Below are 14,402 nucleotides of genomic sequence, written 5' to 3'. Positions count from 1 at the left end.
CTCTCTATCTCAAAATAAATAAATAAACATTTAAAAAAAATAAAAATAGGGGCGCCTGGGTGGCTTAGTCGGTTAAGCGTCCGACTTTCACTTAGGTCATGATCTCCCGGTTGGTGGGTTCGAGCCCTGCGTTGGGCTCTGTGCTGACTGCCAGCTCAGAGCCTGGAGCCTGTTTCAGAGTCTGTGACTCCCTCTCTCTCTGACCCTCCCCTGCTCATGCTGTCTCTCTCTCTCTCTCTCTCTCTCTCTCCTAGAAATAAATAAAACATTAAAAAATTTTAAAAAAATAAAAATAAATAAGATAAACTTAATTTGGTTTCTGTCTTTTAAAAATTATGATTTAATAGAAGAGATCAAATATTACACCTGAGTGATCACACAGGACAATTTAACATGCACAAAACAATAATGCACACAATTTTGTGGCTATACCAGAAATTATTTGGGAAAAACCACTTTTTAAATTAAGGACTTGGCAGAAATACTCCCAATCCTTCAGTGAAATAATCACTGGATTAATAATCAATTAATCAGGAATGAGATTATCCTAAAAATGGACATTTATGCCTCATTGGAGGGAACCCAGAAGGACTCTGCGTACTTCTTATTGAAGAAATTCTACATGAAAGGAGCCTGGAGTTCATATAAAACATTCATCATTCTATTCTGCTATAATGGAGCTTCCTGCTCTTCCAGGCATCTGGTCCCAAGGTTTGCTCATCAACTCAACATTCAAAAGAAAATAGTCATCAGCAAGATCTTCTAGATGACTATTACAAATGGGAATAATGGAAATGTCCACAGTGAGCCAAGACCATGAATTTAGAGGAATTCATCAACAATTTACTGATGTCTATTGCATGCAAGACAGATTATAGGGGAGAAGGAATAAAAGTTGATGTAATTCAAGCTTCTATCCTCAATTTCCAGAATCTCAGGTCTCAAAGGGGAGGAAGCCACTTGCCAGAAAATGAATGAAATGATTTTGAGCCTTTTCCTTATCTCTTTCCTTTTCCTCCTCTTCCCCAAAGCAGGTCAACTGCGTAACATCGTAGAAGGTAGAGGGGAGCTCATGAAGACTTGTGGCAGTGTGCTCGTAGACACCTGAGGAAGTGAGAAATGGGAAAGGAGGGACCCAAGCAGAAGACAGATCTGTCTCAATCAGAGAGAGGCAGTGTGCCTGCTGACATCTCAGGAGGTAGGGCACATGCAGTGTATGCCTAGAGGTGGAGAGGGCAGGAGTGTTTGATAAGTTGATTACATTGAAAAAGTAAATTATTCAGGATAACAAGAGCCAGATTTCTCATGGACAAAGGTACTTCCATACCTAGAAAGAAGGAAGTCTAGAAGGAACCCTGAAGTGCTACCTGGAAATAAAATATCCATATGAGCTCATGTTTATATGGAGAGAAATTGTATAAATGTACTCCTGTTCCCTAGCTTTACAAACTGACAGGGCTGAGAGGCAATGGTATCCCACGAGCTATGAACACACTGCAAGCCCAGATTTTAGAACCAGTCCTTTCTGGAGAAATAATGATTCCAGAAACCAAGCAGGAAAAGTACAAGATAAGGCAGGAATATCTTTTGGGGGCAGAAAGTGAAGAAGTTCTCAGAGAATAATGAGGACATGACAAAAAGACACAAGAGCCATCTTGAGTAGGAGCCATATTTGGAATATATTTGAATGTCAACATGAAGGAAGACAGTAACAGATCACAAACCAGTGTTTGAGAGTCTATGGGACTAGGTTGATTAAGTTTAAAAATAAATAGGTGCACCTAGGTGGCTCAGTTGGTTAAGCATCTTGATTGCGGCTCAAGTCATGATCTCATGGTTTGTGGGATCAAGCCCCATGTCAGGCTGTGTGCTGATAGCATGGAGCCTGCTTGGGATATTCTTTCTCCGTTTCTGTCCCTGCCCTGCTTGCTTGTCTACTGTCTCTCTCAAACTGAATAAACATTTTAAAAAAATGTTTTTAAATAAATGAGAAGAGATTTTTTTCTTTATTGTGGAATGTCAACAATTAAATGTAGATAGTAGAGAAAATCAACATATATCAAGCATGATAATGGTTTGTGGTGTGAATGGGAGTTGTCAATAGAGGCTTGAAGGTGACAGGAAAGGTTTGACATCAACAGGATATGGGCACAACCTTGGGATATTCCCCCATCTCTGAAATACTATGATTAGCATCAATATACAAAGTGGAGAAACCTGGCAAGTGCCAAATGACCAGCATGACTGAATGAAAGTTAACATCACCCATGTGCACCTCCAGATGTGATGCACTGAGAGGAACAAGGCAATATTTTTGTGATATTCCTGCCACAAAAGCCTGCCCTCAGTCTAGTCACAAAACATTGGAGAGACCCAGGCTGAATGCCATGTGATACACAGATCACAGTTCCTGGGTAGGAAAGACAGGAGAAAAAGAAAGAAACACCTATAAAATTGGAGGCACCTAAAGATATGTAATAACTTAATGCAACATACATTCCTGGATGGGATGCTTGGAAGAAAGGGCTAGAGAAATATGAATGTGACTATGGGTTAGACAGGAGTGCCATACCAATGACTTATTTATTTGAGAGGTTTCACAGAGATAATATAGAAGAGTGTCCGTGTTGGGAGAAATAACACTGTTGTATTTAGGAGAAATGTCTCCAACTTGCTTTCAAATATTTCAAAAAAAGACTAATGGTAATGGAGGTATTCTTTGAAAAGGGGGCAATGAAACAAACACATTACATGTTAACAGTTGGGAAATCTCATGAGGTGGCACCTATGAGGTCTTTCTACTGTATTTTCAATGCTTCTATAAGTTTGAAATTCTTTGAAAATAAATTATTGAACTCATATTTTAAAAGTTCATATGATATGGGGCACCTGGGTAGCTCTGGAGGTTAAGCACCCCTGACTTGGTTTTGGCTCAGGTCATGATCATGTGGTTTGTGAGTCTGAGTCACACATCGGGCTCTATGCTGACAGTGCAGAGCCTACTTGGGATTCTCTCTCTTCCTCCCTCTCTCTCTCTCTCAAAATAAATAAATCAACTTAAAAAAAATGCTAGTGTGATAAAGACCATTGCAGAGACAAAGAGCAGCCCACAAATCTGGGTAATGGAGTTTTTCTTCACCTTTCCCTTACTTACCTGAATTTCTAATTCAAGCTCTCGGGTGCCAAGAGTCACAAAGGCTTAATATATTTCAATTCAGTGACTCTTCCACACTCTTTTCCAGGGGGTTGCATCTTAGGAACTGGGACACTAATAAATTCCAAGATATTGGAGAGAAAAGTGAGAGCATATAGCCTTCAATTTCACCAGCCTTGCAGGTATCTACCAAAACATTATGTCTCTATCTTGTTCCATGTAAGCATTTCATAAAGATCCCTGAGGAAATATTCCTCATTCTCCTTCCACACAGCCCCTTCAAATTTGCCACTCTCTCCACCCTAGCAACAACTTGGCATTACATAAGCTCCCCCTGCCTTCTCCTCTCCCTTCTAGAAAAACCTATATAATACAAGCCAGGGTAAAGTTTTGGGGATTCCTAAACTATCTGACTGAAATCAACTAAATTACCCCCTTAAGGAATGGAAACACAAATTATATATTTAACTGAAACATAAAAATTAAAAAACCTAATTTTCCTGTACACTTGAGTTTCTGAAATCAGAAAATGGATGGATGGCAGAGGAGAGTTCCTGCCTAGCTTGTGAACGTCAAAATCCTAGTTACTTGAAAGAACACCAAGGAAGGACTCATGGCTTACATTAAAACACATTGGGGGAGTCTGGGTGGCTCAGTTGGTTAAGTGTCTGACTTCATTTCATGGTTTGTGAGTTCGAGCCCCTTGTCAGGCTCTGTGCTGACAGCTCAGATCCGGGAGTCTGCTTCAGATTCAGTGTCTCCCTCTCTCTCTGCCCCTCCTCCACTCACACTCTCTCTGACCCTCTGTCTCTCTCTCTCAAAATAAACAAATATTTTTAAAAATTAAAAAAAAAAACCACTTCGTGGAAAAGCATCATGAGTAATGGTGATAGTTATTCTCTTCATCCTCATTCTCCAAGAGAAGAAAAAGATTATCTGGGCTGAGCAGAAGGAAGAGAGGCAGGAAAAAAAAAAATGGTAGGAAGTTGTAGGCAATAGGGAGAAGCCCTGTACCCTGTTTGCTGAGCTAATGCAGACAGGTAGCAATATTGCAGATATGCTTGTGCATTCTAAATCAGGTAGAACATAATGTCCCATTCTTCCAGCAAAGTCTTGAGGAGGTGGCAAAATGCAAACAAACAAAAAAAAAAAAAGCTGTGGCTGCCTGGTATTTCTAGGCCAAAGGTTATCAACCTTGGCCAAACACTGAAATTGCCTGGGCACTAATAACTCAAGCTATAATCCAGGGTAGGGTTATCAAATTCCAGGACAGGAATTGGAATCACCTCCAAGGTGTTAAAAAAAAATATATATATATATATATATCTCCCAGATACTGGCAGCACTAAAGCTCCTCATGTGATCCTTACATTTCAGTCAGGGCCAAAAATTGTGGGTCTACGCAGATGGAGCCCTGGGCAATCCCTCCAACATGCCTGTTGGCTGCCTGAGAAACAAAAAGCATACCCAGCATGGGGCCAACATTTGTACAGCAGTAGTGGAGTGGAGTGACCCCCTGACTCCAAAGAAAACAAATGTCTCCATGAAAGCCCATGTCAATGATTGATCAAGAACAAGATGGAGGATAGACAGCTCAGAAGATGTCTCGGTGGCCAGATGACATCCAAGATAGAAGGCCCTTTCTTTCTTTCATACACACCTCTCTCCCTACAATATAGTCACAACCCAAGGAGAAAGTAAGGAAGGCAGCGGGACTTGCTGTTTGGCTCAGAGATTTGTTTTTACCACCTTCATAGAACACGGACACAAAATAGAAAATTATATTTAAATACAGAAAAATTTAAAAACCAAAAGTTTGTAGACCGATTTTTTTTTCTTTTGAGGTGGTTAGGCAAGGTCATTTTTCATGGCCGAGGGGATCTGAAAGAGCATGAGAAGAGGGGTTAAATTTTGGAATGCCAGCTGAGGTAATGAGCCTGGGAACTGACCAGAGATTGCAAAAAGGATTATCGACCTGCATTGCAGGGCCAACTGAGACTGGAAGCTATAAATTTGTAGCAGCATCAATTTACATAGTTGCATGACTTTTCTCCACTTGTGTGGCCAGAGTCACATCACAGAAGCAGAAGAGATTGCTTATATTGATCTAAAGTTGGTGGGTTGTGAATAGGTATGGCTCTAGGGCAAAGAAACTGAAGAGCTCAAATGCTGGTTGAGAAGTTTAACCATTAACTATCATTGAAAGACTAGCAGCCAAGTAAGGTTACTAAATGTGTTACTAAATGGGAAATACACTCAAACCCAGTATTCCTTTTTTTTTTTTTAATTTTTAATGTTTGTTTAAATTTATTTCTGAGAGAGAGAGCGCGTGAGCAGGGGAGGGTCAGAGAGAGAGGGAGACACAGAATCTGAAACAGGCTGCAGGCTCTGAGCTGGCTGTCAGCACAGAGCCCGATGCGGGGCTCAAACCCACGAACCATGAGATCATGACCTGAGCCGAAGTCGGACGCTCAACCGACTGAGCCACCCAGGCGCCCCTCAAACCCAGTATTCCTATGGGGCAAGTATGGAAGTAGAGGATGGAGATAGGAAGAGAGAACACCAAAGAACCACAGTGTGAGAACCTCATCAATCATCTGGAGGACAAATTATTCTACCAACCTAAAAGTAAAAATACTAATTTAAGGGCAGATAATGAATGAGGTTTCTGTGAAAAAGAGAATCCTTTCTGAGAAAAAAGAAGAGCAGCTATTGACATATATAAGTCATTTTGGCCAACTCTTTAAAGGGACTGGAAGACTAATGATTCTTGTGATGTGAAAAGAAAATATTTAACAAGCAACTAAAATAGTTTTTTTAAGTCATAACCTAAGAATTCCAACACTAATCAAATTACTTAGCATCTTCTACTTAGTATCAGTTAAGATGTTGTCAGGATTGTTATCTGCTGTATTATTTTAGATGTTTCACAATGATAAATAACTTTAGTGTGAGAACCAAGGGGGTAATTGCTTGTGTTTTTATCAGCAAGCCCCATTTTAAACATCCTTTTCTTACCATGAAAAAATCCACCGATTTGGCATTACACCAAGAGTTATTTGTGTTGAGTCTGAGAACACAGCATACATTTGCCAAAATAGTTACATGATAATGCTAAATTCAATGGGGCATTTATCATATGAGTCTTAAAAAAAACGAAACGGCACAATGGTTTCCCCTAGTTTGCCCTGAGAAAATTCCTTTAAAAGGATCTGCTCCTCAGATTCTGCGATTTATTTGAAATCGGAATTGCAGAAATGAGTAAGTAACCCACTGAAATGCCTGGAAGCACTAAATGAAATTCCAGGGAGTGATTGAAAGTGTTGATTCAGATGGTGGTCAGACAATGTTTGGGAACTCTGCTGTCAGCCTAATTGTGAGTGATGACTGAACTGGGAGAGTTTGCACATTTCAATCAGATAAGCATCCATCATGTTGGCTTCTTTCAAACTTTGTTTCAATGTGCCTTCGTCATTATTCACCTCTTTTTTTCCACTTGTTTTAATTTCTGATATTTCCATCGTGAAGAAGATATTTAAAGAATATATATGCAATGGCTTTTCAAGCTACTTTTAAATCTGTGATTTATTCTATCAGCCAGCTCTTAAAACTGAGTGTATTGGACATATCACATACAGAAGCCCATTATTTTGTGTGTCTTTGCTGTCCCTCTTCTCTACCACGTTTTCTCTCTCCTCCCTCTCTCTCTTTCTCCTCTTTTTTCTGAATGCTCACTATCAAGACAGCACAAGGCCCCCTAAGATCATATAGTTTAGTGGGGAGGAAAAAAACCAAACACCTATAAATATAATTATTTCAAAATTGTAATAAGAGCTACAAAATCTTTCTTGGTACCAAATAGTGACAGTGGGAGGATGGGAAAGACGAGGAGGCATGAATTTGTTTCAGAAATGGTGGTCATCAGGGGCACCTGGGTGGCTCAGTCTATTGAGTGTGTGACTTGGGCTCAGGTCGTGACCTCAGGGTTCGCGAGTTCAAGACACACAAGGGGTTCTCTGCTGTCAGCACAGAGCCCACTTGGGATCCTCTGTCCAACTCTCTTTCTGTCACTTCTCTACTCGTGCTCTCTCAAAAATAAATAAACGTTTTTAAAAAAAAAAAGAAACGGTTGTCAGAGAATGCTTTTTGGAGAAGGTGACTTTGACAACTGGCTGATTTCCAGAGTAAGAGCACAAGCAAAGGTACCAACACTTGCATGAGGCCCTAAGGAGAAAAGAGCATGGGTTGTTCCCAAAAGCAAGAGAAGATTAATGTAGCTGGAGCCCAGTGAGAGGAGAGAGATCAGAGATAAAACTGCACAAGGGGGCTGCAGGAATGAAAAATTTGCATTGTTTCCTACTGTGCAGTGAGTGGTCACTGAAAGGTGGGAAGTAGGAAATAAAACAATCAGATCTGATTTGCATTTCCAAAAAAAAAAAAAAATTACCAGTTTGTGGTAGACAGTGAATGGGAGAAAGAGAGGACTGGAAGCAGAGAGACCACTTAAGAATCAAATAGGGGTGCCTGGGTGGCTCAGTCAGTTAAGCATCTGACGTCGGCTCAGGTCATGATCTCATGGTTCATGGGTTCGAGCCCCACATCGGGCTCTGTGCTGACAGCTCATAGCCTCGAGTCTGTTTCAGATTCTGTGTCTCCCTCTCTCTGACCCTCCCCTGCTCTCGCTGTCTCTCTCTCTCTCTCTCAGAAATAAAAACAAAAAAACAAACAAAAAAAAAACATTAAAAATTAAAAAAAAAAAAGAATCAGTTATACATCAGAGAGCTACAAATGGCCTGAATGAGGCAGGTGACAATGGACACATCCTGCTCCATTTCAGCCTTGAGTATATCTTATTGTGTTTTTATATTAGAAAAACAGCCTTATATTTTTTCCCCTCTTTTTTGCTCATAGCTCTTTATCCATTTAAAACGACCTAAAGTAGGTAATATGATAACTACACATTGTTTTTGTTTGTTTCCAAGTGGACTTTTTTCTGCCTCTCCTGAAAATGTCATCTTTACAGGCAGTATATACGAGATTGAAAGAACGATAAAAAGAGGGGCGCCTGGGTAGCTCAGTCGGTTAAGTGTCCGACTTCGGATCAGGTCATGATCTCACGGTTCATGGGTTCGAGCCCCACATCAGGCTCTGTGCTGACAACTCAGATCCTGGAGTCTGCTTTGGATTCTGTGTCTCCCTCTCTCTCTGTTCTCTTCCTGCTCATATTCTGTCTCTCAAAAATAAACAAACATTCAAAAAAAACTTTTAAGGAAAGATTGATAAAAAGATAGCCACCATTTACCTTCCATGAACTAAAATAGTCAAAATTATTTAGTACAGTGAGAGAATTATCATTTTAGCTCATGAGAAAATGTAGTATATTTATACTCTCTCGTCTTATAAACTAAGTATCATTGTATACGAATACGCAACATGGCTCCAAGTCACCAACAGTATAAACTTGATCGAAATTTAAAAGTTAAACTAAGACTTGAAGTTGTTTCCCAAATTTGAAGTTTACTAAGCACTACTCCTCCACTCTCTCAGTGGAAATATCAATGCTGATATGCCCAAGTAGTTTTGAGCATTATGATCAAGTTTACTCTATTTCCCAATCAATTTGTTAAAGGAAGAAAATTAGTGTACTTAGACATTTATAATTCTTCATTGAATGGATGATTCTTTGGTGACATTAATTATAAATGAAAGTAATACACACAATATGACACAGGCTAATAAAATTTTTCGTTTCAAAGGAAAATCTCTTGTTAATTTATTTGTTGGTTATGAAGGGCTTAGTCACATAGCTAGAATATTTCCTCATTATAAAATGGGTAAAACAGATTCTTTATCCTAAATCATCTCTACAGACAGGCCCAAACCATTCAATAATTCTCTCATACCCACAGTTGGCATCTGCTGTCTGCCCTGATTCTGATCACTGCTAAAACCTTCCTGGAGAGTTAGTAATTTACAATATGAATGAGCAGGAATGTCAGTAAGAAAGAAAAATATAGGTCAAGCGGCAATAACTAATTTTTTGTAAGGAGAAGAAACTATTATTTTTCCTCAGATGAAACAAAAGTAATTGTTTTTGGTTTTATCGAGTAGCAGGGGAAAGGGGCTGAAATCAATTTGGGCTAAAGGCCAATCAATAGCACTCCAGCACTCAACACATGGCTCAAATCCATTTTATTAATCACCTCAGGGAGTAAATCCCTAATTCCAAACTAGGTCTCCAAATCCCTTTCAATTCTTTGGGTTCTCCTATCTGATCTGGGTAGCTATTCACCTCAGACTCCTACTTCCATTTTTGTTTTCTTTTTCTTTTCATGCGGCCATTCTTGTGATGAATATTTGAACATCAGTGCACTGCTTACATAACCTTAAGTGGCAAGCTTCTCAGAGGCAGTTGAGTCAGCCAAGCAGAACATATCATGGAGCGGGAGGGGGAAGTGCTCCCATGGTGATTTACCCAGAGGACTCACCCCTACATGAATGTTGCATAAATTAAATTCCATTCATCATCCTGCTTGTCTTTGTCAAAGCTACCTCTCCTTTTTGTAAACAGCAGCAGGGTCGGGTAGTACTAGAATACTGGAGAAAGTAGAAGAGGAAGGGCAAGATATGTGTTTCCACGAGGCACACAGAAAATCCTTTCCCAGCGATATTATTGAAGACATGATACTTGCGGGGCGCCTGGGTGGCTTAGTCGGTTAAGCGTCCGACTTTCGCTTAGGTCATGATTTCGCGGTTCGTGGGTTCGAGCCCCGCGTCGGGCTCTGTGCTGACTGCCAGCTCAGAGCCTGGAGCCTGCTTCAGATTCTGTGACTCCCTCTCTCTCTGACCCTCCCCTGCTCACTCTGTCTCTCTCTCGCTCTCCTAGAAATAAATAAAACATTAAAAAAAGAAAGAAAGAAAGAAATGATACTTGCGCCAGAGACTTACTCCAAAGTATGAGGAAACGTTTCACAGGAGAGTGGATGAGAGATGTGATGAACATACACGGCATTATTAAACAGTGGCTCCTGAAGTCAACATGCTCATTACAGCATTTCCTCAGACATAACCCTGTGACAATTTTACACTCATCGCTATTCTCTCACCCAGCACTTCATCTGTCTTACTTAGTTCCCCCCTACTGTTCTGTCCAAGTTGTGTCCTGTGCCTCCCTAACACGTCGTCAATAACAATAACGCACTCCTGCCATTACATCAGTCCAGGTAGCCACCCATAAAAGGAGTCAGGTGAGTAACTGTTGGCAACAAAATCTTAGAACGTCCTTGCTGTTTGTCAACCAGGAGACACCTCTGTGCCATTGCCTTCCTTGGGTTTAGTATGGATTTGTTTGTGTATCTTCAAACCGTGTCACTGGAAGCTGTGGGCTCCGCATCTGTAAGACATTAGCATTCCTGCCAGGGAGACAATCAATAACATGAAAAACTTCTGTTGCCTCACTTTAGAGGGACAAGATCTGGTTGTTTATTCGACATTATTTATGCTTCTCACTTATTGAATTTGTGTTATGAAAAGAGATTGAAACTGGTAAAAATAGCTCTAGATTAAAAACCTAATTAGTGTACCTCGACTTCTAAAAGGTTCTCTTTTCCTCACTAATTGGGCTTCATTAAATCATGATCTTGGATTAAACTTAATTAATTACAGGTTTTTATAATTAATTTTCTTATTTCTACCACGCAAAATAAATGGAAAACAAGAGCTAAATCAAAGGGGAAATCCCCCCTCAAGTACCAATATTTTATAATGAAACTAAGATTTTTAAATAATAGAAGAAATATTTAAGTCTCAGTGTCGAGTAACCATAATTCACCACCAGGGCTAAGAAGTGTTCTCTCAGAGCAGAAAAAATGGCATTGACAGAGGAACCCTTGTATTGTGGTTACCTACCATACTCTAGTTTTTGAGGATAAAATACTACCATCAAGAATTTGATAACTCTACACTTCTTTCTGAGATACAAAAACAAGCAAAAACTCACCTCAAAACCAACATGCCCAATACAAAACTAAAGATCGTCTCTTCAAACCAGTTCCTTCTCGTACCTATATGCTTCATCTCTGGGGTTGTACCAATATCTATCCAGGCCCACAGTCCATAAAACTAAAGAGGCATCTTTGTGATCTCCCTTGCCCTCAGCCCACACATCCAACCCAACACCACCAGCCTTGTTGATTCTGTTTCCTAAATACATTTGCAAAGGTTTCACCTCAGCTATGCTACGTACATCTCGCCCATAAATAAATAGTTCAAAATGGGCTCCTGTTTTTCCAGAGTCCCTTTCCTTTTCCAGCCTAGATCTAGTCTCCACAATACAGTCATACTGACCTTTTCAAAATACAAATCTCATACCATCCTTAAACCCTTTCCTCATTAGCATCTGGGGCTCTAAGGCAGAAGGACAGAGATAACTGTGGCAGATGACAGAATCCATAAGCAACAGCAATGTCATTCGAGAACTCACCTTCGGCAAATCTTCATACACATTCTACCCATGAGCCAGCTGTGCCAAGTTTTTAACCTTTTCCAGAATATACTATGGTATTTGTGATTCTTTGGTTCTAAATGAACTCTTTACACTTTACCTGAGAAACTCATACTTTTTCTTTAGAACTCTGCTCATCCCCGCCTGCCTCTGTTGGCCCCTTCTGGCTATACCAACGCTGGGTTACTTAACCCTTACTGCTAGCACTTTTAGGTTCTTAGGTTAAGACTTTTGCATTCATGCTATTATTAGCCTCATTTCCCCCCCACAAAATACTGTTTAAATATATGGCCGAAGTCACCACTGGACTGTTAGCTGCTTATGGCTAAAGATTGTTTATTCATTTTCTCCATTTTTCAACAGGTATTTTGAGTGCCTACTACTACCTACTATTGCTACTACAATGCCTATTACTACCTGAAGTCTAGCACATGAAAGGCATATAGCTGACACTCAATATGTTTGTCCAGAGGCATAGGAAAATGTTTTTTTGGTGTTGATGTTCTTTGTCTTCTTTAGGAAAAAAAGAAGGGACCAATAGTGGGGTTTTTTTTTATTATCATCATTGGAATTTTGTTGTTGTTTGTTGCTTGTTTTATCTTATTCAGCACCATTCCTGACACATATGAGGTGTCATGTAAATGTTTTCCAAATAAATGAATGAATCCTTGGAAAACGTTTCCCATGTTTCTGCTAAATACATTCCAACTCTGCTTTCTGCTTTCAAGAAGCATTTCTTAGCTTCCTGAGACAATTTTGTCAGACCGTCCTTTACGCTGCCAGAGCAAGTGTGAATACTCTTACAAGAGTATTTGACTACATTTGGAAATTGTTTTTGAGTATCTGTTGTTGTTGTTGTTTACTAAGGTATGGGTTCTTGGCATTATGTGTCTTAATGACCCAGCATCATGAATAAATGAATGCATGAAGAGCTACAATTAAATACAACATCTGAAAGTATACAAGAAAGGCCGATTAATTTTGAATTGAAGGATGGAAGGTTACGTTTCTGGGGAAAATAGTACTGGTGTTGAAAGATGAATAAGATGATAAAATAAAACTTCAGGGTCCTATGAGAGATAGGAATAAGAAAAGGCAGTGCAAATGAAGGCCAGCCTAACATAGCAAGGCATAACTGTGCATGTGCAAGGGGGTGCCTGGAGTGGCTGGACCACAGGAGAGGGAAAGATTTGGAGACGGTGCAGGGATAAGTGCAAGAAAGGAGCTTGAAGTTAGGTTATAAAAGGCTAATGTGATGCAAGAATTTGCCATAGGCTGGATTTGAATGTTGTTTGGAAATACAGCTTGCTGCCGAACATCAGAATATAAGAGCAGAGAGTGGTCACCGGATCCGGTGAATAGAAAATGGGAGCTTTTGGAAGACTAGTTTTGTTGAATAATAGAGGAGAGAATCAAGAATGTATGTATTTTGCACAAGTGGAAATAAAACAGGTGCAGAAACAAATAGATCATTAGGAGAATTTTCATAATGAAAGAAAATAAGAGGTAAGAATTCAATATTGATGAGAGAAGACTGAACATGTGAGTCGGTCTCGAAAAAGAAGTTAATTAATGGAGGCACTATCAAAAAACATGAAAAAAATAGAACAGTTGGAAGCAAACTTTAGAAGGAAGGATCTTTCTCCTTAGGGATCAAGTTTATAAAAGAGACAGCATGTTACGCTTCTTTAAGGTATCTTTTTTTAGAATGCATGTAGTAAGGGTAAATGTACTTATTTGTATTTTTTTATCACTTAAGTGGATAAAGACTATAATATTTAGAAGGGAAAAGAGCTAAGAGGTACTGCCTGAGAGATGGTCTCTAAATGTTCACATAATTCTAAACTTCTTTGTCTATAAGGTGTCTTCTAAATCATTGCTCTTGACTATTGTCAGTGTCAGGAGAGATGGGATGGCTGCTTTTTCTCGTATGCCCTCATGGACAATGCTGACGGATGTCCTGGGTGTCACATCTCTAGGAATTTCTTCCATAGAGAGAAAAAAAATCACAGTTAAATAACAGTAAACTAGTATTGATTTCTTTCTACTGTGTATTTTTCATTCCCCAAAATTCAATGGCCAGGCATACTATGTTGGAAAACTATTAAATGAGCCTGCCATACCTTAATTAAAATGTGATTTCAAGTCAATGGGCATTTCTTATTCCTTTAAGGAATCAGTGGACTGATGGCTCCCCCACACAAATCATTTCTGTATTCTAAAAGTATTGTGACATACAAAACAAAAAATAAAATCCCCATAAAATATACTGCAAAGCATTAAGCTAATTGAATTTCTCTCGATGTAGGAACAAAATTTTTAAAAAATCTTAGAAAACTGAATCAGTTACTTTACATTGTCTGTTGAATAACCATTGGGTGTACTAACATCTTAAAAGAAAATTTCAGTAAGTCTTTATCACTGTGTGATGATCATTGAGTAATTTTTCTTTCCTTTTACTTTCCAAAATAAATTTATCACTGTTATGATCTATCATAAAAATTGTCTAAAATAATATGCAGTGAGTTTTAACAACATACCAAGCTTAATTTGAATTATCTTTAGCTGTAGCTTTTCTTCATCTTAAATCATCCAAACACTAATCGTAATTCCTTTTTTGTTTATGGCTGTAGATACACAGTGTATTAACGATCCATCCCATATTCTCGTTACGGTGACTTCAATCATTCTTTGGCAGAAGTCTTTTTTTTTAATTTTTAAAAGTTTATTATTTTTAAGAGAGCG

This window comes from Crocuta crocuta, unplaced genomic scaffold (assembly GCF_008692635.1).
Source record: "Crocuta crocuta isolate KB4526 unplaced genomic scaffold, BGI_CrCroc_1.0 scaffold276, whole genome shotgun sequence".
In the NCBI taxonomy this organism is placed as follows: Eukaryota; Metazoa; Chordata; class Mammalia; order Carnivora; family Hyaenidae; genus Crocuta; species Crocuta crocuta.
The sequence above is the reverse complement of the archived record's forward strand: the minus strand, read 5'-3'. Positions refer to the sequence as shown.